Source organism: Leptonychotes weddellii, chromosome 11, assembly GCF_054177405.1.
Source record: "Leptonychotes weddellii isolate Sample4059 chromosome 11, ASM5417740v2, whole genome shotgun sequence".
NCBI lineage: Eukaryota > Metazoa > Chordata > Mammalia > Carnivora > Phocidae > Leptonychotes > Leptonychotes weddellii.
This window is the reverse complement of record NC_138379.1, coordinates 10,271,887-10,295,864: the sequence shown is the minus strand read 5'-3', so window position 1 is coordinate 10,295,864 and position 23,978 is coordinate 10,271,887. Positions and strand designations below refer to the sequence as shown.

Genomic DNA, 23,978 nt, shown 5'->3' with positions numbered 1-23,978 from the left:
CTTTGGAAAACAGTGTGGAGGTTCCTCAAAAAATTAAAAATAGAGCTACCCTACAACCCAGCAATTGCACTCCTGGGCATTTACCCCAAAGATATAGATGTAGTGAAAAGAAGGGGCACCTGCACCCCAATGTTCATAGCAGCAATGTCCACAATAGCCAAACTGTGGAAGGAGCCAAGATGCCCTTCAACAGACAAATGGATAAAGAAGATGTGGTTCATATATACAATGAAATATTACTCAGCCATCAGAAAGGATGAATACACACCATTTGCATCGACATGGATGGAACTCGAGGAGATTATGCCGAGTGAAATAAGTCATGCAGAGAAAGAGAAGTATCATATGGTTTCACTCATAATTGGAACATAAGGAATAGCACGGAGGACATTAGGGGAAGGAAGGGAAAACTGAAGGGGAGGAAATCAGAGGGAGAGATGAACCATGAGAGATTATGGACCCTGGGAAACAATCTGAGGGTTTCAAATGGGGGGGAGGGGTCCGGGGGATGGGGTAGCTGGGTGATGGGTATTAAGAAGGGCATGTGTTGTAATGAGCTCTGGGTTTTATACGGAACTAATGAAGCATTGAACACTACATCAAAAACTGATGATGTACTGTATGGTGACTAACATAACATAATAAAAAATAGTCTAGAGATAAGGAAAATAAATTATTTATTTTAGTAAAAAAAAAAAAAGTAGTCCAAAACCTTTGGGATGTAGCAAAACAATCCTAAGAGGGAAGAATATAGCAATACAGGCCTATCTCAAAAGCAAGAAAAATCTCAAATAAACAACCTAACTTTACATCTAAGGAGCTAGAAAAAGAATAGCAAAGCCTAAAGCCAGCAGAAGGAAGGAAATAATAAAAACTAGGGCAGAAATAAATGATATAAAAACTAAAAAAACAGTAGAACAGATCACTGAAGCCAGGAGCTGGTTCTTTGAAAAAATTTATAATTTCCTTCATACATTAAACTATTAATAAGCATAAAAAAGAAAAAATTAATAAAATTGATAAACCCCTTGCCAGACTTGTCAAAAAGAAAAGAGAAATGACCCAAATAAATAATATCATAAATGAGAGAGGAGAGATAACAACCAACACCACCGAAATACCAACAATTGTAAGAGAATCTTATGAAAAACTATATGCTAATAAATCGGACAACCTAGAAGAAATGGATAAATTCCTACAAACATATAAACTACCAAATTTGAAACAGGAAGAAATAGAAAACCTGAGCAGACCCATAAGCAGCAAAGAAATTGAATCAGTAATAAACTCCCAGCAAACAAAAGTCCAGAATCCAATGGCTTCACAGGTGAATTCTACCAAATATTTAAAGAGTTGATACTTATTCTTCTCAAACTATTCCAAAAAATAGAAAAGAAAACTTCCAAGTTCATTCTATGAGGCCAGCATTACCCTGATACCAAATCCAGATAAAGATGACAATAAGTAAGAGATCTCCAGGCCAATATACCTGATGAACATGGATGCAAAAATTCTCAATAAAATACTAGCAAACTGAATCCAATGACATTTAAAAAAATCATTCACCACAATCAAGTGGAATTTATTCCTGGGATGCAAGAATGGTTTAAACAAATCAATCAGTGTGATACACCACATTAATAAAAGAAAGGATAAGAACTGTATGGTCCAATAGATGCAGAAAAAGCATTTGACAAAGTACAACATCCATTCATGATTTTAAAAAAACCCCACAAGAAAGTAGGGTTAGAGGAAACATATCTCAACATAATAAAGGCCATATAAGGAAAACTCACAGCTAATATCATCCTCAGTGGTGAAAAACTGAGAGCTTTTCCTCTACAGTCAGGAACAAGACAGGGATGTCCACTCTCACCACTGTTATTTAACATATTACTGGATGTCCTAGCCACAGCAATCAGACAACAAAAAGAAATTAAGGCATCCAAATCATCAAGGAAAAATTAAAACTCACTCTTTGCAGATGACATGTTACTATATATAGAAAACCCAAAAGACCACTGAAAACCTTCTAGAACTGATACATGAATTCAGGAAAGTCACAGGATACAAAATCAATGTATAGAAATCTGTTGCATTTCTACACACCAATAATAAAGCAATAGGAAGAGAAATTAAGGAATCCATCTCACTTACAATTGCACCAAAAACAGTAAGATACCTAGGAATAAGCCTAGCCAAAGAGGTGAAAGACCTGTACTCTGAAAATTATAAAATGCTGATGAAAGAAATTGAATGGCGCCTGGGTGGCTCAGTCGGTTAAGCGTCTGCCTTTGACTCAGGTCATGATCCCCAGGGTCCTGGAATCCAGCCCCACATCGGGTTCCCTGCTCAGCGTAGAGTCTGCTCCCCACTTTCCCCCTGCCCCTCCCCCCCACTTGTGCTCTCTCTCTCAAATAAATAAATAAAATCTTAAAAAAAAAAAAAAAGAAATTGAAGGGGACACAAAAAAATGGAAAAATATTCCTTGCTCATGGATTGGAAGAAGAAATATTGTTAAAATGTTTATACTACCCTAGGTAATCTATACATTTAATGCAATCCCTATCAAAATACCAACAACATTTTTCACAGAGCTAGAACAAACAATTCTAAAATTTGTATGGAACCACAAAAGACCTAGCCAAAGCAACCTTGAAAAAAAAAAGCAAAGTGAGAGGCATCACAATCTCTACTTCAAGTTATGTCACAAAGCTGTAGTGATGAAGACAGTATGGTACTGGCACAAAAGTAGACACACAGATCAATAGAAGACAATAGAAAACCAAGAAATGAACCCAACTATATGGTCAATTAATCTTTACCAAAACAGGAAAGAATATCCAGTGGGGAAAAGACAGTCTCTTCAACAAACAGTGTTAGGAAAACTGGACAGCAACATGCAAAAGAATGAAACTGGACCACTTTCTTACATCATACACAAAGATAAATTCAAAATGGATTAAATACCTAAATGTGAGACTTGAAACCAGAAAAATCCTAGAAGACAGGCAGTAGCTTGACATCGGCCATAGCAACTTCTTTCTAGATATGTCCCCAGAGGCAAGAGAAACAAAAGCAAAAATGAACTATTCGGACTTCATAAAAATAAAATGCTTCTGCATGGCAAAGGAAATAATCAACAAAACTAAAAGGCAACCTATGGAATGGGAGAAGGTATTTGCAAATGGCATATCCGATAAAGGGTTAGTATTCAAAATACCAGCTATATACCAAAGAACTTATAAAACTCAACACCTAAAAAATGAATAATCCTATTAGAAATGGGCAGAAGACATGAATAGACATTTTTCTGAAGAAGACATACAGATGGCCAACAGGTACATGAGAAGATGGTCAACATCACTGATTATCAGGGAAATGAATATCAAAACTTCTGTGAGATATCACCTTACACCTGTCAGAATGGCTAAACTCAACAACACAAGAAACAACAGGTGTTGGTCAGGATGTGAAGAAAGGGGAACGCTCTTGCACTGTTGGTGGGATTTCAAACTGGTGAAGCCATTCTGGAAAATGGTATAGCGGTTACTCCAAAAGTTTAAAATAGAATTACCCTACAATTCAGCAATTGAACTACTAGGTGTTTACCCAAAGAATACAAAAATACCAATTGAACTACTAGGTGTTTACCCAAAGAACACAAAAATACTAATTCAAAGGGATACATGTACTCTCAATGTTTATAGCAGCATTATCTACAATAGCCAAATTTTGGAAAGAGCCCAAATGTCTGTCGACTGATGAATGGATAAAGAAGATGTGTGTGTACACACACACACACACACACATACACAATGTAATATTACTCAGCCATCAAAAAGAATGACATCTTGCCATTTGCAATGACATGGATGGAGCTAGAGAGTATTATGCTAAGGGAAATAAGCCAATCAGAGAAAGACAAATACCATATGATTTCACTCATGAAATTTAAGAAACAAAACAAGCAAAGGGAAAAAAGAGAGAGAAAGAGAGAATCCAAGAAACAGAGTCTTAACTATAGAGAACACATTGATGGTTACCAGAGGGGAGGTGGGTAAGAGGATGGGTGAAATAGGTGATAGGAATTAAGTGGTGCACTTACTATGATGAGCACCAGGTGTTGTATGGAAGTGTTGAATCACTATATTGTACACCTGAAACTAATATTAGACTGTATGTTAACTAACTGTAATTTAAATAAAAACTTTTAAAAAACCACAATACCTTCAAATCATTAAAGCAAGATTTGTAGAGCTAATTCCCAAGGCAGGCCAAAAGACTGAGGTCAAAATGTATTTCAATAAATGCAATTATCTGAGGGACTTACAATGTGGAGTTTTACCCACATTGTAGGAGTGTTATCCTGGAAAATACCAATGGTTAAAGAAATCCCTCCATCTACTTTGTGTTCCTGGAAGGGCTTATCCAAGGAATCTTTCTTCCTCCTACCTGCCTTAATAAGACTCACTGATGCCCCACTTACTTACCTATGACAAGGCCAGACACCGACCCTCCAAATTCCCAATCTCTGCCTTATAAATGATTAACTGAGCTGAGTCATCCAATGATATATCAAAACAAACTGCTTGTTAACTAAATGTTGGTTAAATTTCTCTTCTTCCTCTAGACTGAGTCAGCATATAACCCCTTCTTAACAGCCCCTACCAAGAATAGGCTAAACTTGGGTAAAACATTCTCTGAGCTGTATTGGTCCTGCCCCTTCTACATCCCACTTCCCCACACTGGATTTTTCAGCCCTGTTTACTCTTCATAAATGGTTAATTTGACTGTTTATCCTCATTGATCCATCAAAACAGTTGTGTAAACTTTAATTAAGCATCTCCCCTCCACACCGGCCTCTGGACTTTGAGCCACCCTCAGCCTGAGCCATCATTGGCATGCAGAAAAACACTCCATGAACTTTGCTTACTCCTCTCTATAAAAGAATAGCTCTTCTCTGCCTGACCTTTCAGTTGTTCGTAGATCATATGGCCTTAGGGTTCTTCCTTTTGAAATTGATCTATTCATCCATTCACTTATTCAGTCACTCAATAAATCTTGATTGAGAACTAACTGTACTGGCTTTGTAAGGCCTCACCCCAGGTAGGCTGAACTACCTTTCCTGGAATTCCCTTCCTTGCCTGGTTCCAGCTACAGTGGGCCACATGAGAGGTTCCTGGGGGAGATTTGGAGGACAGAGTTGAAGCATCGGGCATTTAGTTGCTAACTTCATGACATGAGGCTGTGCCTGGGCTGGCAAGTGCTTCACTGTCCCTTGGGTTTGCTTTCAGCTTCTCTGTCATCTGAGCCAGGGTGTTTAGCCCCCTAATGAAGGAAACTGTCTTCTATAGGACATCCAATCTACCAAGGTCAGAGCCTGCAAGAACTGACAAGATTTCCATCCCTGTGAGCCTCAGCTTTAACATGGTGGGAAATTCTTGGGTAAATTAATGTTTGTTTTTTTTTTAAAGATTTTATTTATTTATTTGAGACAGAGAGAATGAGAGAGACAGAGAGCACATGAGAGAGGGGAGGGTCAGAGGGAGAAGCAGACTCCTTGCCGAGCAGAGAGCCCGGTGCGGGACTCGATCCTGGGACTCCAGGATCATGACCTGAGCCGAAGGCAGTCGCTTAACCAACTGAGCCACCCAGGCGCCCTAAATTAATGTTTTGATTTTTTCATATGTGCTCCCTTTTCCCCATGTTCTTGTCAGTTATTTGGATTCTTGCCAGTGAAGCAGTCCCTTCACTTAACCTTGAATTCCCTTCATGATTTGAGGGGAGATCTTGATCAGAACCACTAGGGCAATGATTGTATTTTTTTTCTTTTTTTCCCCAGCTTTACTGATATATAATTGAAACTAACATTGTGTAAGTTTAATGTGTGCGATGTGATTATTTGATACACAGATACATTGTGAAATGCTTGGCACAATAATGTTAACACCTCCATCACATCACATAACTACCTCTGTTTTTGTTGTGAGAACATTTAAGATCTATTCTTTTAGCAACTTTCAAGTATTATATTAATTATCATCACCATGCTGTACATTAGATTCCCAGAGCTTATTTATCATAGAACTGGAAGTTTGTACCATTTGACCAACATTTCCCCATTACCTCCAACTCCCAGTTCCTAGCAACCACTATTCTACTCTCTGTTCCTTTCACTTTGGCTTTGTTAGATTCTGTACATAAGTGAGATCATATAGTATTTGTCTTTCTCTGACCTATTTCACTTGGCATAATGCCCTCAAGGCCCTCCATGTTGTCACAAATGGCAAGATTTCCTTCTTTCTCATGACTGGATAATATTCCATCGTGTATGTATACCACAACATCTGTATCCATTCATCCGTTTGTGGACACTTAGGCTGTTTCCATGTCTTAGTTATTGTCTATAATGCTGCAGTAAACCTGTACAGATATCTCTTGGAGATTATGATTTCATAACCTTCATATATATATATATATATGTTAGTTAAGTGTCTATTTTTAATTTTTTGAGGAACGCACATACTGTTTTCCATAGTGTTTTTACACCATTTGACACACAGTAAAGAATCAATAAATGTTGGCTGATTGAGTTTATGAAGTATTTATATCAACATAACCATCTATTTAGTCACTCCACTTACCAAGGGTAAAGACTCATTCATTCAACAGGTACCTCTAGAAGACCTACTGTGTGCTGGGCATGGGAACTTGAAAAAGGCCTCAGACCAGAATAGATGCAGCTGTGCCGTAGCTTGGATGGTATCAAGACAGTAGAAGTATAATATTTTGAAGATTAATCTGACATTAGCTAGGAGTATCTCACAAAAAGGTCACATGACAATAAGAAGCCAAGTTGAATTTGATGCCAGATTACTGGAGATGTAATGTTGAAAACCTTCAGCACATGCATGCACACACATACTAAAAACACAAATATGATGTTTAATAAACACATTTGACTGAAATAGGAGATTCAAGGGAGCTGACACATTTTGGTGGTTGCCTGCTTTGATAATGGACAAAGGCCTATAAAGGACACTTTGAAACCTTTGATGAAACCATTCCAATATTTGGAATTTATCCAAAGAAAACAATGCAAATGAACAATGCTCTATGAACAATTTTGTAAAGCAATACTAACTTATGGAGAAGTACTAGACACAATCTCAGACAATTTACATAAATAATGAACTATTATTATTTTACAACTCTAAGGCCCATTAACATGAAAGCTATGATATATATGCTGCTATATGGAGAGTCTTAAGATGAACATAAAAAAAGCAGAAAATGACAATACATAATTTCTAATCAGAAAATAAAATAAGACAAAATCAGAGACGGAGACAAACCAGGAGACACTTAACTGTAGGAAACAAACTGAGGGTTGCTGGAAGGGAGGTGGGTGGGGGGATGGGGTGACTGGGTGATGGGCATTAAGGAGGGCATGTGATGTAATAAGCACTGGGTATTATATGCAACTGATGAATCACTAAACTCTACCTCTGAAACTAATAGTATACTATGTGTTAATTAATTGAATTTAAATAAAAATTTAAAAATATGAAAATATAGAAGGAAACACCAAATAATATTATAAGAGTGTTATAGCTAAGACTTTTTAAAATTACATTTTTTATGGTTTTAAATTTACAATTAATCTCGTCTGTATTGTAGTCCTCTTACTAGAATCTACCTCATCCCTTTGCAGCTTTAAGCAGGGCACTTAATTTCCCTGGTCATCATTTATCCACAGAAAAGTTCTGACTACCTTAGAATGTTACTAGAGGATGAAGTAAAATAATGTTTACATAATATGTCTATAAATTGTGTTATATGTCACCCAAACCAGCATATTCCTTCTAGAGGCTGTTAGATTGTCTCCCCTCTATCAACAGCTGGCTCCCTAATCTCCTCACATTTCTTTTTCAATTCAGACCAAGAGCCTGCCTTTATACTGTCAAGAATTTCTTGCAGAACTAGGGTATTGCTCTATACACAGTAGGTGCCTGATACAGGTTTCTGAAATGGAAGAGCTTCCTTTTTGCCTGGCATAATTTTCAACCCAAATGGGTTCAGAAATTCTTAGCCACATCCAACAGTAGCATTTTGATTCATTCTACTTCAGTGGAGGAAGCAAAAAGAGATGAGGGGTCCCAGAACAATGATTTTCCTTTGTTCTCACCTGCAAAGCTGTCAATCTTAGTCTCTGCAGCAATCCCCAAGTAAAGACAAGAAGCTGCAGGCTGTTCTAGGACGTGAAATATACCATCTGCACAAACTTCTGGCAGCAGGGTATGAAATTTAGTCCCTCCCTCAGGACCCCATGTTCAGAGAGACAGCTCCAAAATATTGATAGGTTGGCAGAATGACCTCTGAGGCTCAGCTGTTTTCTGGTCTTAAAGGTCCTTCCATTATTCAGCACCTCTGTCTGGACTGTGAAATCAGCTGGCTAAGCACAGAAAGGTAGGTGGACCTCTATAAAATATACCTCTTTTCCTTTCTTCCCCTTTCACAAGCACCAACAAGAAGAGACAGATATTATTAAGATGTGACTTACAGAATCAGAGTTTTTAACTGTAAGTAAAGGAATTACTTATTTGGGGGCCCCTGGGTGGCACAGTTGGTTACGCATCCAACTCTTGGTTTTAGTTGAGGTCATGATCTCAGGGTCCTAAAACCGAGCCCAATGTTAGGTTCCACTCTCATTGCAGTCTGCTTGAGTTTCTCTCTCCCTCTCCCTCTGCCCCTGCCCCTCTCCCACTGCTCGCATTCCCTCTCTCTCTTAAATGAATAAATCTTTTTAAAAAGCTAATCAGAAAACCAAACTTTAAATGATGGCCACATAATTTAATTCAGTAGAGTATCTCAAAACTCTTGAGAGGGCACCCAGGATCAAAGGCTGAGGGCTTTTGAGAGGTCCTTTGGAAAATTTTGTCAGAGGAAGGGGAGGATACCAGAGAAGACACTTTTCAAATCAGCCTTCTTATTTTCAAGCACAGGAGCATGGAAAAGTAGGATTCTTTCATGAAAGAAGTCTTCAAAGAGGAAAACGTTGCTTTGAAAAGGTTATCCTGGCACTAATGATTGACACTGGATGATTTTAATTCTGAGAGGTCTGTCACCATAAAGGCAAAACATAACACCAAAAGTTCAAGCTTCCATTTTTCTGTAATATGGAGGAGGAAAAAATGTTATACAAGGGTGGGTTAAGTAATGTATGGAACCCAAACAATTGGATGTTTTTGTGCTAATATAAATTATAATGCTTGTGTTTGAACTGGTATTTTTTTCACTGACCATAAAAGCTTGAAATGGACAATGGCACTAATCAACAATATTTTCTAGGAGTGCATTTCCATTGATGCCAACCACAAGGAGCAGACTTAAACCCCACACTTCTCAGTGGCTGAAGGTTTTCTTTATCTTTTGACACATGGAAATTAAATGGCATTTTTTTCTGAATAAAATATAAAGTGAGAACCGATTTTCTTCATGTAGCCTTGGTCTCGGTTTGGGGACAGTGTAACCCATTCTCATCTTACAAGACTGTTCCATCACAGTCCAAGAGACAGTGTCCCCCTCTGGACCCAGCACACCAAATCCTGGAAAATTCTGGAGGCAGCATTCAATATATTTCAAGCTCCTCCCATTTTTTCCAAAATTCCACTGCTCATTCACAAGCCCCACGTGGGAGGCATCCAAGAAGATGTTCTGAAAGCTTCCTTTCCTGTCAACAAAAGAATGTGCATTTATTCAGCCAACATTTACAAAATGCCAGGATTGCAGAAAATAAATATGACATCAACCCTTTCTTTGAGGATCCCACAGCCTAGAAGAAGAAACAGATGGACAAAAAACTACTACTAATTCTTTGTCTGCTTCAAAATGTTCCCAAATAATTAAGAGGGATATAACCCTATGTGCTTTATGATACATTTCATAGCAGAGTGTGGACTTTATGCCTTGGACTGAAAGTTTAAAACAAGGGAGTGGTATGATCATACTTGTGTCAGATAAATGACTCTGATCACCATGTGTAGGTGAGTTAGTGATACTGAAGAAAAGCAGATATTGCAATAGCCTGGAGCAGATAAGGAAATCCACTAGAGATAGCAGTAGAATTGATTTGAACAGGATTTAAGAGGCCAAAGGAGGAGGAGGAGGAGAAAGAGGAAGAAGAAGGAGAAAAGTAGGTGTCTGATATGGGTATTAAGATCATCCTTGCAGGGGGGATCTGATTTTAGATTTGTATTTCCATCTGCCCAGAAAGGTTCTGAACCCTGAATCTATACTCCCACACTTTACTCCTGTCTCCCAGATTTCTCCCTACTGTCTCACCTTCAAGGACTCAGGGATGCTCTTTTCCAGGGATTCATACATAATCTGCAGTTCTGGGGTTCTTGAAGCACAAACATCTTGTATAGCACCTCAGCCGCCTTTTCTCAGGAAGATGACCTAAGGAAACAACATACAAACAAAGATACCTGGAAGGATGAGACAGGTGTCCAGGAAAAGGAGGAAGGAGAAATCACCTAGGACATCATACATTGCCAGACATAATGGGTTTTAGAAATTATCAAGCCCAAACCTTTCCCTTAGTAAATGAGAAACTAAAGCCCAGAGCTGCAGCTAGACATCAGGGCTCCTTTCTACAGGATCTTTCTACAATTCCACAGAAAGTACCATAACACATCTGGTGAAATGAATCTCCCCGTGCTCATTGATTCAAATTAGGCCAAGACTCTGAGCAGCAAATGTCATCCGCTGTCCAGATGCAAATGAAGAACAATGAATCTTTCAGAAAAACTGTCCCAGGGGACCCTGAGGTCCCTGGGCATGAAACACTTGCTCTAATGTTGCCATAGGATTAGTATTTTCAGGCATCATGAAAGAATGCAATCTTCTGGAAAAGATCATAAAGACCATATTACATGTAGTTGCTTTTTCCTGAGGAACAAAATCATAGGAAGGAGAAATTATTGATCAGGGATGATATTACCCAAGTATAAGTTGGCAAAATATAGAAACTGGAATTATACCCTAGCAATCTTAGAAATAGAGCAAACCTTTTCATTCAATAATTTTACTTTAGAAACTCATCCCAAGGAAGCAATAATAGATACCTATTATTTATTTGAAGTAAATACAAAGAAGTTCATTGCAGTATTATGATACTGTAAATTTAGAAATGATCCAAAACTGGGGTACGAGGCTGGCTCAGTCAGAAGAGTATGTGACTCTTGATCTCGGAGTTGAGAGTTCGAGTCCCACATTGGGTGGAGAGATTACTTAAATTAATAAAACTTAAAAAAAAATAGAAATGATCCAAAATCCATTATAGAGGATGCTTAAATTAATAGTGGCATATCCGAATTATGGATTAGTGGGTAGCCATGAAAATGATGTCTTCAAAGTGTGTTTATTTTTTATTTTTATTTATTTTAAGATTTTATTTATTTATTTGACAGAGACACAGCGAGAGAGGGAACACAAGCAGGAGGAGTGGGAGAGGGAGAAGCAGGCTCCCCCCTGAGGGCAGCCCCAATGTGGGGTTCAATCCCAGGACCCTGGGATCATGACCTGAGCCGAAGGCAGACGCTTAACCGACTGAGCCACTCAGGCGCCCTTGTTTTTGAATAGTATTAGGATTCTTCTACATCTTTCTTCCATATGGTTAGCCAATGATGCCAGTACTATTTATTAAATAAATCACCCCACCAAAGCTTAAATACCTCTTTTGTCATATAATACATATATGTATTTGTATCTATTCCTGTATTGGATTTTAGTCTTATGCTGTTTCAGTGGCTTTATGGTAACTTTTAACATCTCTTTTCCTATCCTTTTTCTTAATTTTCTTTTTTTTTTCCTTATGGTTTTATATTATATTCGTATGGACTTAAACAGAGTTTTCCAGTTCCCCAACAAGTATTCCAACTACCTACTACAATTGTGATCTGAACTGGATTCACTTGTTAAAAATAATTTTGAGTGGATTGAGATTCACATGTTACTAAATCTTTTCATCTAGAAACATGATATGTATCCCAATTTTCTCAGTTTCTGTTTTACTACCATTTGGTAAAATTATACTGTTTTCCTAGGGTAAGCCAAATGAAATAAAAACCATTCAATTTATTCTTAGCTATTTTATGCTTGTCAGGACTGTCAGTGGAATTAGTTTTCCTTTTCCATTTCTGAGTACTATTACTTTGCTATTGATTTTTTATTTCTGTTCTTAATTTTTTTAAAAGATTATTTATTTATTTATTTGACAGATAGAGACATAGCGATAGAGGGAACACAAGCAGGGGGAGTGGGAGAGGGAGAAGCAGGCTTCCCGCCAAGCAGGGATTTCAATGTGGGGCTTGATCCCAAGACCCTGGGACCATGACCTGAGCCGAAGGCAGACGCTTAACGACTGAACTACTCAGGCTCCCCTCTATTCTTTTGTTGTTGTTGTTGTTGTTGTTATATTTTAATCAGAATCAACATTAAGTGGCATAAAACATCTATCTCTTCGCTCTTCTCAATCTCATGACCTTAAGACTCAAATACAACACAAGCAGTTTTCAGAATTATTTTGGCCGGCCTCCCCAGTCCCAAAGGAGATTAAAAAGTAATAATGTAAAAAAGTTAAGGTCAAGGTGTCTTAATATCACAGCTAATGAATAACCATTTGCTTACTGGTGGCTTCTGCTCCATCCTGAAGCCTGCGCCCCTCTATTCTTAATTTCTAAACATGCCACACAAGATTCTTTAAGATACTGTTTGTTTATGTGTTTTCCATCAGAGCCTCTTTGACTTTGCCAACACATAATACTATAATATGTACATACAGATGATTTGCTTCTTTTTTCCCCACATAGTATTGGTTTTCTAGTTTCTTGTCCTATTGCATGTGCAGAACCTAGGAAGATAATACCAAGTAAGAACAGCAGTATCTCCATCCTTGTCTCATTTCTGACATTAATGAGATGGCTTTAACAATTCACATTTGGAATTATATTTGATCTGTCTTTACATGTTTAGAGTATTTTCCCACGATGCCTATTTTCTCACAATTTATATTTGGAATAGTGACTGAAATTTATAGGTTTCTTTTGTATTTGTTTCTTCCTTTTCTTTTATTTTTGGCAGTTGATTACACTCACACAGTTTTTCATCCTTTAACAGATTACACTGAAAGATCTTCTGAGTCTAAGCCATTCTTGCCTTTCTAAAATAAACTCTATTTGTTCACATCTACTATTCATTTGATATAATACTGGATATTTTATTCAGAATGCTTGCACCTGTATTCATAAGCAAAAGCGTTGAATAAATACCTTTTATACCTCTTTTGACCAATTTCAGATTGGGGGTCTTTCTAGCTGTTACCATGGCTTGATACTGAAATTGTGTGCTAATTCTTGCCTTATGTAGAACTTAAATATAAAATTATCTGATTTTGGCCACCTGATAGTGGATAGACATTTCATTTCCAATTGTTTCTATTAGTATGTTGAGGTGTTTTATTTCTTTGAAGATCAATTTTGAAAATGGATGGAAATCATCCATTTCTTTTATCAGTAAACGCGTTGCCTTGGAGTCACATCTAACCTTCCATTATAACTCCCTTGTTCCCATCGCTGTCTCCTTCCTCATCTCTAGTACTGTCTGATTTTTGGTTTTCTTTCTCTTGTTTTTCCTTAAAAAGTCTCACCAGGAGTTTATCTTGACTTTTTTTTGACATTTAAATGGGAGTTTATGGTTTTGTCTGCTTTTTGTACTATGTCTCATTCTCCATTTCATTATTTTCAACTATTGTTCTTACTGACTGCTCCCTTTGCTTTCTTTTGGTCACTTTGATATTCTCTTTACAATCCCTTGAATACTTTGTTTATCCCAGTCATTCTTTTGAAATGAGGCTTCTTAATACATCTACTATTGTGAATTCATCAAGGTTTGGTTTTGGCCACATTCAGGAACCTGCGTTTACTTTTACAAGCACCCTCCAATTCTTGAAGGATTCTTTAAAATTAGTTATATTACTTTATGTTTTAGTTTTCAGCAATATAATTTTCCACATAATATATTCACTGCTGAAACTCTCAGACTTCTTGTTGTTATTTACTCTCAGAAACAAATATTGTCTCTCATGGAAGCTGTGGCTTGCCAGAATGGGGTTCCAAGTCTCTTTCTTCCAAGCCCATGAGAATAATATCATAGCAAATTGCCCAGAGTGCCACCAAAACTTCTGATGACCTTATTCCATTTTAGAGGCTTCTGGCTTTGAATAAGGTATTCTGTCCTCATAGGTTAATAGTCTGTTTCTTTGGACAAGGGTAATGTCTTATTCAAGTTTATTTCCACTGGAGCATCTTGCCCATGCTCTAGACAGTGTAGATTCTCAGTACATGAAAGCTGGGAAAAAGAAGTTCAAGGGCATGATCTGACCTTTCACTATCCCATACAGGAGCTGACTGGCCATCCATACACAGGCAGACAATGCATGTTCTCCAAAGAGCCTCAACAATTATGGGAAGTTCTAAAAAATTATGGAGTCATTAACCAGAAGATGCTCCAAATCCACGGCAACTAGTCAGAGACAATGAGCAACTGCATTGGTGACCAAAGTGGGTCCCCAACCAACAGTATCAGCATCACCTGGGAGCTTATTAAAAATGCCAATTCTCAGGCTTCCTGAATCAGAAACCATGGGGCCCAGAAGAGGGACAGCAATGTGTGATAGAGTAAGTGCACCAACTGATTCTTCTTTTTCTTCATATTCTTCTATTTATACATTTATTAACACTTACATCTTAATGAAAGGAAGATGTTTGTTGAAAGATGGTATAAGAACAATGAAGTTTCCACATGGCTTTTCCCTAGTGCTTCTACGTATGAGTTTCAAACACTGATATCTCATGAAAGGAAGATGTTAGTTACAGGATGAATTCAGCACCATGTAGTTTCTAAGAGATAAGCCCATGGCCCTTTCCATATGCTTCTATTTATGCATTTAGTAACAATTACATCTTAATGAAAGGAAGATGTTCGTTGAAAGATGGTATAAGAACACTGTAGTGTCAAGGAAATAAGCACCTGGCTTTACCCAAGTGCTTGTATGTATGAAAACATTTATACCTGGGCGCCTGGGTGGCTCGGTCGTTAGGCATCTGCCTTCAGCTCAGGTCATGATCCCAGGGTTCTGGGATCGAGTCCCACATGGGGCTCCCTGCTCAGCAGGAAGCCTGCTTCTCCCTCTCCCACTCCCCCTGCTTGTGTTCCTGCTCTCGCTATCTCTCTCTCTGTCAAATAGATAAATAAAATCTTAAAAAAAAAAAAAAAAAGAAAGAAAACATTTATACCTGACTGAAAGGAAGATGGAACTTGCATGACAGTTTTAACAGATTGTCATTTCTAGGAGTTAAGCACATGGTCGTTTCCATGTGCCTCCACTATTCAGTTTTTATTTTATTTTTTTTTTAAGATTTTATTTATTTATTTGACAGAGAGAAAGAGAGGACAAGCAGGAGGAGTGGCAGACAGAGGGAAAGGAAGAGGGAGAAGCAGACTCCCCACTGAGCAGAGAGCCCTACGTGGGGCTGGATCCCAGGACCCTAGGATCATGACCTGAGCCAAAGGCAGACACTTAACTGTCTAAGCCACCCAGGCACCCCCACCATTCAGTTTTTAAACACTTCCATCATAATGAAAGGAAAATGTTAGTTGAAGTGGGGTTTGAGCACACTATGTTTTCCAGGATAATAGCACATGACTTTTCCCTAGTGCTTGTTGAGGAAAGTTTTAAAACACTCGTTAACTTAAAGAAAGGAAGTTGGTAGTTGCAGGACAGATTCAGTACAATGTAGTTTCTAAGAGGGAAGCACATGACCTTTTCCATATGCTTCTCTTTTTTTGTTCCTTTTAAAAAACCTTTTTAGGGGCACCTGGGTGCACAGTAGGTTAAGCATCCGACACTTGGATTCAGCTCAGCGTCGTGGGATCAAGGCTGAGTGCTCAGGGTGGAGTCAGCTTGAGGATTCTCTATCTCCCTCTGCCCCTCTCCTACTCACACATGCTCTCTCTCTCTCTCTCTAAAATAAATAAACAAATCTTTAAAAAAATTTCATTTGGAAATAATTTCAAACTTAACACAAATTTCAAGAAAATAGGAGTAGAATGAACACCCATTACCTCGTCCATATTTACCCACTGTTCCCATTTCCCTCCATTTGTTTTAGACTTGAGCTCATACCTGCGTGGGCTCCCTCCCTCTGTACACACAACATAAATACATGGTATGTTCTCATGACCCATGTGGAGCATCTTGCATTTGCCATTGCACTTCACCTCTACATTCTTCAGTGTATATTCCTAAGAATATGGATATTCATTACATAGTCACAGTATTTTATCACCTGTAAACTTAAGATTGATACAATATGATTATTTTCTATACCATCCTATTCCAATTTTGTCAGTTGACCCAATAGTGTCTTTTATATCATTTTCCCCTTTTGTACAGACTCTAGTTTGGGATCAGGTATTCCATTTACTTACCATGTCTCTTGGGCTCTTCACTGGCTTTGTTTGTTTACTTTTTATTTAAATTCTGGTTATTTAACATAGCGTGTAATATTAGTTTCAGGTGTACAATTTAGCGATTCAACACTTACATACAACACCTGATGCTCATCACATGAAGTGCCCTCCTTAATCCCCATCACCTATTTCACCCATCCCCTTGCCCACCTCCCCTCTGGTCACCATCACTAACTGATTCTGATATAAGCTCAGGGTTGGGAACCACCAAGCACTTGTACAGAGTTACTAATCAGGTGAAAGCCAAAGAAGCAGAGAACTCTGAACCATGAACAGGGTTGCTTTCTTACCTCTCTTCCCAGGTTGTCAGGAAAATTTGGGTGAGGAGCCCAGAACAGTTACATTCTCAAAGTCAGTTAGAGTAGAATATCTGAACAACATCCTCTCTGTAAGGGAAGATATTCTGAAGCTCAGTACCTCCAATGAGAGCAAACCTGGAACCTGGTGTGAACATGCCCTCCAGATGTCGAGTTTGAGACATATTAAAAAACATGTCCTAATCAATATTGTGGCTTTCTTCAATATTGTTATTTCTTACACATTTTTGTATTTCTCCTATATCAGTTTTTGAGTGAGGAGAAGACAAATCCATTCCCTGGGATGAATAAAAGTTATCAAATGGACAAAATGGACAACTGTTCAAAGGCAGGTATCTCATCAAGGACACGAGTGCTTGAGAGCTCTAGAATGGGATGGTATCAGAAATTACAGGAGTGGGGACTAAAAGTTTGTTTGTCTTGTCTTGTTTCCACAGTGAGGATCTAAACGTGATCTCTCTCATTCTGTGCTGGAAAATGATCGCTGGAAACCAGGTCAGAATGAGAGAAGCCTGCCCAACCTCCAGCGTGGCACACAGACCCTGCCAGCCCACTATGCTGGGCCTAAAGGGGGCTCAGGCATGAAGGCACATGGACCTCACCAGTGATGTGTGAATAGGCCATACTTGGATGGATACTGAAACCAGGGTGTCCAAAGACAGCTGATGGCACATTACATGAAATATCTGTGTCAGGAGAGTGTTCCATATACCTCTCTGTGCTGGCAGAGGTGGGATGCTGTCTGGTTTCTTTGTGGCCTCATGTGCCTGGCCCCAGTGGACCTGCTACCCACAGAAATTACTTCCATTTGTTTAAATGTCAAAGCTCTGTAGTCATCTTGGGAAAATCCTCTATAATACTGAAGCACAAGTCACAAAATAGCTTTCTTTAACTCACAGATGTTTACTGGGCATTTATGATGTGCCGGGAACTTTTCTAATGTTGAGGCAGGATGTTAAAAGGCCCTGCCACAGTCCTAAACAACTCACAATCTGGCGAGACCAGACATTGGAGGTGGTGGGTGCAGAGCCTGTCAACATGTATGATGAGTGTTCTTGGGATAGAAGAGGTTACCAGTAAGCATGTGATAGGGAAGCTAGGGGCAGTTCTTACTTCTGGGAGTCAGAACACTTTATGAAACTGGATAGATAGAATCTACTATCTAAAATATAAATGAGGGACTTTAATAAAACTGTCACTAGAATAGACCTAGTCTGTTTAGAGGGTTTGTTGTAAATAACCCTGCTGCTTATGGATTTGTGAGGCACTGCTATGCTAAATAATGAATGTCAGTCTCCTAGTTTGTGATTCGCAAAGTATAAAAGGTGAAATCCCAAACAAATGGCTTTCCTAGGCTAACTTCACCCACTCACACAAGTAGCATTTATCACTGTGATGCGGAAAATGGCACCCAAAGGATCAAGTTCCATGGCCTCGGGTCCTCTGCTAGATGTGGTATTTCCTGTGACTCCTTTCTCATACCCTTCACTAGTCATTTGTGAAGCTTGATCCTGGGTTAGGTGTTCCTGTGAGTCTGGCTCTTTGTTCAGCCCTTTGTGTTTTTCCCTGTGTGGTCTCAGGAGAAAGCTCTGGTATCAGAAGGGTTCCTAGAAGAAGTAACAAGGATGGTGAGGATGGAAGAGTGAGTAGGAGTGAACCAGATGAAAAAGTGGTGAGAAATTCCAGATGAACAAGAGAATATGTGCCAGGCACTATGATAAGCAATTTATAATTGAAAATTGATATTACTAATTCAGAATCCCTGAATTATACACTTCAGGAAGAGCACAAATACAACAAAGGCCTCTTCTGGCCCTTCCCTGCAACCCTGCCACTGGAATGTGAAACACTGTGCACACTGAAGCTACTGTATAAAACAAGAAATCTTAACAGAATTGGCTCTGGGTGATTGGCCAATGCCCACCCCCATCTCTCCAACAAAAGGTAAACCATAGAATTTCATGTTTATGTTTGATATGATTATAAATGATGCAACTCCAATAATTACCCTGTAATTACCTCTGTACCCTAAGATGGCACAGCAAGTTTACCTGCAGAGACAGCCCACTCAGATCAATTGTTGGGCTGCCCCAACTCCTGAATTCAGGCCTCGCTGAAGGTAGAAGAAAATACTGCTTGCTGTGTCAAGGGAAGATTCATATGCAAACTCGAGACTCGGGTCACAATTCAGGGGAGTTCGCTTCCACAGGAAATTTGGGTCGGCCCAGGTTCATGGGACGCCCAGGACAACTGTGGGTGGCTGGTATGAAGGCGCTGATACAATGTGAGCACTGGGTCTGCCTTGAGAAAGAGTGAAGAAAGTCCCAGGTGGAGCGGGAATCAAGATGGTGAACCAAGTTGCAGGTGTCTCTCTCCTTCACACCAATAACTATATGAAATAATGGGGAAAATAAAAGATACAAAATCAGAATAAATCTGCAACAGCAAAGCAAAAGAGAAGAAAAGGCAATGTCAGTTGGCCTGAAATTTTGAGCAGAGAGATGAACCTGGAGGAAACCCCAGGTCCCTAACACGTCACAGGGCAGACTGCTGTGGAGACGGGAACTACATAAAACCTTCACGTTTGGGGATAGGGAAGAAAGAAGTGGGTGGGAGGTGGCCTAGCATATGCCCTCCCTGGGCCCATCCTGTCAAGCCCCATCTCTCCTCCATCCTCGAGCCGCTGTTGGTCCTCAACAGCAGGGCAGTGGTGACATTTACCCACAGGCTGAGCTGGTGAGTACAGGCACTCAGACTAGAGATGCAGAGCTTGCCTGGTAGGTAGCTGAAGGTCACACGGAGGGACCAGGCACCTCCACTAAGGAATCTTAATTCACTTCTCCATCATATTCACTGATTAACTTTTTATTGATCAATAATATTTTTCCTAGTATTCATAAATGAATACAAATTTCTCTCCTACTATAGGAGATAAAGTGCCAGCTCTTCTCCCTCGGCTTCCCCGGTGCACCCCAATAAGATGATGTCTTTCTAAAGATTCAGCCCTTGTCCTTCTCCCTCCTCACATCCAGAGGAGTGAGTAGATGGTCTAGACCAAACCTCTCTTCCCCCAGCCCTGCTGGCTGGGAGCACAACCCTGGTGGTTCAGACCAGATGTGGTAGACTCGCCCTTGCTGTCAGTCATTTCCAGAGGGTCTACCATGGTCATTGAGATTTAACCATATACATAAATTTGGCCAGATTTTTTTGCTCATCGCTGTTTCCTCTCCTTGTTATCTGCTCCTGTCTGAGGTCTGTGTTCCTATTTACTTGCTCTGTGGTTAGCATTCTTCCTCCACTATTTTCTATAGATGAGTATGTTAGTGATATGATTTCTGAAGTCTTCCAAAGCCGCAGATATCTTTCTCCGATCCTCAGGGGACTGACACCCTGCGACCCCATGTTCGAGACTGATGACATTCTATTTCCTCCGTCTTATGTATGATGAACCTGAGGCTCAAAGAAAGTAGGTAACTTGTTCAAGGTCATGCAGCCAGTAGGAAGTGGATGACTAGCCATGGGGGGTTTCAGACTGATTAACAATCAAAAGCACAAGATAAAGCAGGGCTGAACCCAATGTCATGTTTATAAAATGATGTAGGGCTGGACAGAGCTGGCAGAGCATATCCTTCCTCCTCGGGAGTGCTGCCGGGGGCCCTGGTGCAAATGCCAGGCTCAGTCGCAGCAAGGGGTGGGGATGTCACAGAGGAGCTAATGTGTATCTGCAATCGACTTTGTCCCTGGCTAGTTATGCTAGCTCTTCCTGGACGTATCACTCATTCCCACTGATTATGAATCATATAATAACCCCCACACCCTGAGTAGGTTTCTCACGATGTTCTCCTTAAATTATGCCGAAACTGGTAAACTCAGAAGATTCATGTGTCATTTGTTCAGACCATCGGGTGGCTAAGAAGTCACTCCAAGGTCAACTCTCAGGGGTCCTTGGCTCCTGTATAGGAAGTGGGTCAGCTAGGGTGAGGACAGGCTGTTCAACCATTCTGTTCAACCTTTCTTCAGGGGCAAATCCAGGCTCCGAGATTAGATCTCCTGGCTCCTAGCCCAGAACACCCAGTACAACCCCACCAGCACTTTAAGAGAGAAGATGCTGAGAGAGACGAGAGCAGAGTCTCTGAACTGTAACTGAGTTCCTGGAGGGATCTGTGTATGCGACATTTACCTGTCCTTCCTGTGGGATAGGGCCTGAAAAGTGGGAGAGAAGAGGAAGAGGCTGCAGCTAAGTGGGCCAGAGGAAAGGGTTGGGTGCTCCTGGCCCTGAGGATTGCAAGAATGGAGGAGACAAAGGAGGCACGATCAAGCTGTCCCCCATATTCCATGTTCTCCCACCTCAGCCCAGGGCTTTCCCCTCCACCTCCTGCCTTTTGGTTCTGTTGCTTTCCTCCCACTATGGGACTCCCCCTTGCCCGTCTACAAGCTAGATACTGATGTGAGGAGGCAAAACTAAGCCAATGGAAAATGATCCTATTTATTACAGAGTGAGATACTGTATATGAACAATAAAGCAGGATAGGGAGACAGAAGACATACGGGGGTGGGGGGCATATTCAATAGGAAGTGGTCAGGGAAGGCCACCCTGAAAACCTGGCATTGTTCTGAAGAAGGAAGGAAGAGAGCCAGGCACAGATCCGGGTGAAAGCTTCCAGACTGAGGAAGCTCTGCAGGAAGTGCCCGAGATGGTCCATTGGGGTGAAAGAAGAAACTATTTGAACCTCCATTTATATTTTTATCTAAACATGAAAAGTTACATGCGCCTAACATTTACTATGTTATTAAAATATATAATGTAAATAAGTATATATGGGGTGAGTGCTCAACTTGCTAACAATTATACCAGTGAGAAATTAAAAGTTCAGAGATTACTACAGCACAGCCTAAGGCAATAATCTGAAAGGCCAGAGTAAATTTTTTCCATCATATTACCTGGAAGAAAACAGGTATCTATATGCTGTGTCTATCTTTTTGATCTCCTGTGTACATCTTTTTCTCCTTTACTTTACAGCAGAGTCCCCTATTCTTCTGTATTTTCAATACCAACTAGACCCATGCCTTGCAGATGAGTCCCGAATAAAGGAATAGATGACTGGACAGACAGAAGGATGCATCAGTGTACAGACCTGTTTCACCAAACCCGCATGCACTGAAATGCTACAAAGGCAGCCTTGGCACAATAAAGGACTTTGGCTTTGGCATCTGACAGGAGTGAAAATCCTTTCAAGTTCCACCCACAGGCGACTTACTTCCCTTGTTTCCTAATCTGTGAAATAGGAAATGAATTAAGCAGAAAGAGGAAATGAGGCAATGCTCTGGACAATTTCAAATTACAATGCCTGATGTTTAGTGGACACTTCCCACTCTGCGCTCCTGACCCCCAGGCCCACGCACTCCGCTCCCCATTGTCAGCACCCAGAAATACTTAGCTGCTAAGGCAATGTCAGGTGCCACGCTGGCTTTGCCCCCTCGAAGCCTTTCACAAAACCGCCAAGGACCCAGAGTGATGAACCCAGAGACCAGCGAAGTGGGCCTTAGTTGACTGAGACCAAGGCAGCTAGAAAAAGAGGGTTGAGCCAGCCTGAGCTAAAGCAACCTTGACAGAAGCAGGTCCTTTCAGGGAGTACCTGACGCGGCATTGGCCACTGCCCCCTCTCCATCCGGTGCCACAGTGCAGCCCCCTAAAGGGGTGGGAAGCTCTTGGGCGATAGAGAATGAAGGAGTGGGCAAACCAACACCAAGCTGCCTTTGGCGACAATGAGTGTCAAACCTCACCCGCTTCCCCGCCTCCTTTTCCCTCCCCTTTCCATCAGGCTCGTTCTCTGGCGCCCTCTGCAGGCCATGCTCGGAACTCCAGCTGTGGTGGAGAACCTTTACCCACAGTGAGTATCCATCCACTGGTGTTGGGAACTGGGCTCCGTTCTTGGGGTCTCTGTTCCCTGCCTGGGCGATCCTGCAAGGGGACTGCCCGTGCTGACCACATCCCCAGGAGCTGCCTGTACGAGAGCCCGCGGGCGAATAGGGAGGGTCACACTGGGAAAAGTGAGGGCTGTGGGGAGCGGGACTGGAGGGGAGCAGGGGGCAGAAAGTGCTGGGGTGGGCTTGGGTCCTGGAAGCTTATTGGAAGAAAACAGAGAAGCAATGGAAGGGGGCTAAGGACACCGTGCCTGCCTGCTTAATCCTGGCTTTGCTAATAGCTGTCTTTAGGTCAATTGCTTGATGTCTCTCTATGGCCACAATTTCCTTTAAAATGGGGATAAGGGTAGCTGCCTCCTATGCTTGTTAGAGGATAAAACTAGTTAATATTTGTGGGCGCCTGGGTGGCTCAGTTGGTTAAGCGACTGCCTTCGGCTCAGGTCATGATCCTGGAGTCCCGGGATCGAGTCCCGCATCGGGCTCCCTGCTCGGCAGGGAGTCTGCTTCTCCCTCTGACCCTCCCCCCTCTCATGCTCTCTCTCTATCTCATTCTCTCTCAAATAAATAAATAAAATCTTAAAAAAAAATATGTGTGTAAGCTAGTTAATATTTGTAAATACTTGGAGTACATTTTGGTCACTGAAATTAACAGTTGGCCTTAGAGATGGCCACCAACAGCACTGGCATCACCTCTTGAGAAATGCAAGTCACCGGGCCATACTCCAGCCTTAGCGAGTCCGCATCTCCACAGAGGGAGCTCAGAAATCTGTTTTGACAAGCTGACCAGAGGATTCTGACGCATCATAAACGTTGTGAAGCCCTGGTCTGAGTTTCCGCGGTTTTTAAAGCTACCCAAGCGGTAAGTTGGAACAGGAATGGAAGGAGAATCAGAAAGGGGCAGACGGGTTTAAGTAACAAGTAGGGAATCAAGACCCGCAAGAGGGGAGTGAACTTGCCCAAGGTCTCCCTGCAAGAAGCTATGACACTCTAAGGTTAAACTCCTCCAGTGCACCACAGCCCCCAACTAGTCCCATGGTCTTAGGCAAGCCGTCCTGTTTCCTAATCTGTGAAATGGGAGCAAAAGCCAACCTAACTCCAGGGGTGACTGCGAAGATCCCATGAGACCCAAATATGTCA

The 23,978-nt window shown here is 40.7% G+C and overlaps 1 protein-coding gene, 1 long non-coding RNA gene and 1 other non-coding gene across 6 annotated transcripts in view; 1 reads left to right on the top strand and 2 right to left on the bottom strand.

Annotated features, from left to right (window-relative positions):
* Nucleotides 1–4,676, bottom strand: part of LOC102738630 (glycine N-phenylacetyltransferase-like) — a 21,641-nt gene extending 16,965 nt beyond the window's left edge. The window contains exon 1 of the mRNA XM_081798046.1: nucleotides 4,494–4,676. The gene's annotated coding sequence lies outside the window, so the exon portion shown is untranslated. The remainder of the gene's footprint in view (nucleotides 1–4,493) is intronic.
* Nucleotides 1–22,069, top strand: part of LOC102738344 (uncharacterized) — an 80,808-nt gene extending 58,739 nt beyond the window's left edge. For 2 of the 3 annotated variants that reach the window (XR_014138547.1, XR_014138546.1), the window contains 2 exons: nucleotides 14,468–14,744; nucleotides 17,164–18,976. This is a non-coding gene — a transcript (uncharacterized LOC102738344). Of the gene's footprint in view, nucleotides 1–14,467; nucleotides 14,745–17,163; nucleotides 18,977–21,936 lie in introns of those variants that run through there. The other variant, XR_014138548.1, reaches the window with a different exon arrangement.
* On the bottom strand, nucleotides 9,360–22,678 carry LOC145716127 (uncharacterized). Of its 2 annotated transcripts, XR_014138549.1 has the most exons (5): nucleotides 22,553–22,678; nucleotides 22,052–22,191; nucleotides 18,968–19,305; nucleotides 10,348–10,464; nucleotides 9,360–9,736 (listed from the first exon to the last, which is right to left on the bottom strand). It is a non-coding gene; the product is annotated as an uncharacterized LOC145716127 (long non-coding RNA). The 2 variants fall into 2 exon arrangements; XR_014138550.1 differs by lacking the exons at nucleotides 18,968–19,305; nucleotides 22,052–22,191; nucleotides 22,553–22,678 and adding an exon at nucleotides 16,890–17,102.
* Nucleotides 22,679–23,978: the final 1,300 nt, after the last annotated feature.